General features: G+C 40.2%; 1 long non-coding RNA gene across 1 annotated transcript; it reads left to right on the forward strand.

The window, feature by feature from the left end:
- Positions 1-1,458: 1,458 nt before the first annotated feature.
- Positions 1,459-1,752, forward strand: LOC121529797. The gene is made up of 2 exons (XR_005993651.1): positions 1,459-1,661; positions 1,717-1,752. It is a non-coding gene; the product is annotated as an uncharacterized LOC121529797 (long non-coding RNA).

The raw sequence follows: 1,752 nt of genomic DNA on the forward strand, positions 1-1,752 counted from the left end.
TGCGAAATGAGCCTGTCAGGAATAACAAAATGTCCTTGACATTAATGGTTTCAGTCCAGGATGGAGTCTGGAAGATTTCTGTTTTTTTTATGTGCCTATATGATTGCTTCTGAGGCTGCCCCCGATATAATTGCTTCCTATGCCACACTTATCGGGCCAAATTCAAAGTCAAATGTGCAGCGTATTAAATGTATGAATGTGTGCCCAAAATACCTGTCAGTTTCATGTTTGCCAAGACTTGTGAAAACTTTCGCAATCTACCTGGGGAAATGGGTATTTTGATTGGCTTTCAAAGAAGGCAAGCACCCAGCAGCCGGAGACTGTTATTTCAATGCAATGTGGAAGAGGCAACCTATTAGGGACATAATAAAGTTATGAAATAAAATTTAAAATTCTTAGACATTACAGTGCATTTAAAGGTCCAAGTATTTTGTCTTTAAAATGTAGGAATTCCATGGGAACTTATCTAAGTTATACTGAATGAATTCAAGCAATAGAAATGGAAATAAAACAAGAACGGTAGAAATTTTAAAAAAAGAGAACCGATTTAACAAGAAGTGCAGTTTAGAGTTCGTAGTTCACAAAGCTCACCATATCATATATAAGATCATTATGAATGTTTCATATAATTGTATACCCAAAAGGTTACCTATAAAGCTCAATAGGATGTGAATTTTATTGTGTGCACTTCCTTAAAGTCCTGTTTGGCTTCCGGAGGCAATGAAAATAAATGCGCAACAATTCCCCTGCCATGCAAAACCATGCAAAAAGCCAGCAAAATAGTCATCGCGACACTACTGAAGGGCAAGGAAGCCGGGGAGTTCTGGCAATTGCCTTCATGTAGGCGAGGAGACGCCACCAAATGTGCAGACTACACTCTCGAAGCAGCAGCAGTTGGCCATAAAGTTTTCACTGTCACTTGGCTGATTGCATTTATAAACATTTTTTGCCGTTACAAATTCTTTGGCTTATTTCCAATGACCGGACATATTTTCATTGCCGGAGACTTTCATTACGCCAATGCCAAGTCGCAAGGACAAAGGGTAGAAGGCAAAAAGTTGTCGACAATTCGCAGCTACAAAAGTTTTTGGCAGTCAGCACAAAAACAGAAAGTTCAAAGACAGGCTTTGAGAGGGACTTCTTCTTGTGATTCTTCAAGGGATTTCCACAGCTTTTAGGCGAATTGAAATGCCTGTAGCCGGGGATCAGTCCAGCCGATGACAATGCTGTCCAAATCCAAGGCACAATGCTCTTCCTGGCCCAATCGAAAAGGTCAACTAATTTATTGTTGATGGGCATTGATCGATTTGGGCAGAGTGTTGTAGCATTGATTTGCATTCAGTTCGAGCCTCGAAATGATTTGTCAACAACAGAAACGCTGTCAGGTGGACCTAAAGTGGGGTCGGCACGTGCCAGGTCGAGGTCCTTGTCCGAGTAATTGCTGGCGTTGTCGTGGAACGGATTAACATATCGCTCAAGGTTTAGTAAATTTAAATGTAGCGCCAAGTATTTCAGTATTTGTTATCGATGTTGTAAATCGTTAGAGAGATCATATTGTAAAGCTAAATGCGGTCACACGAAATGGTGAATTGTAAGCCAGAATCTCCCGCTCAGATTTATTCCGATTGGAGAGATCAAAGAGACTGGGAGGCGAGACTGCGGTATGTAAAACTGATTGTGAAAATAGGTTAAATCTGATATATGTATTTCATACAGAATAAAACATCGTCGTTTGTTTATGCTATTGTTCTA

This window comes from Drosophila eugracilis, unplaced genomic scaffold (genome assembly GCF_018153835.1).
Source record: "Drosophila eugracilis isolate 14026-0451.02 unplaced genomic scaffold, ASM1815383v1 contig_1897, whole genome shotgun sequence".
NCBI classification, from domain to species: domain Eukaryota; kingdom Metazoa; phylum Arthropoda; class Insecta; order Diptera; family Drosophilidae; genus Drosophila; species Drosophila eugracilis.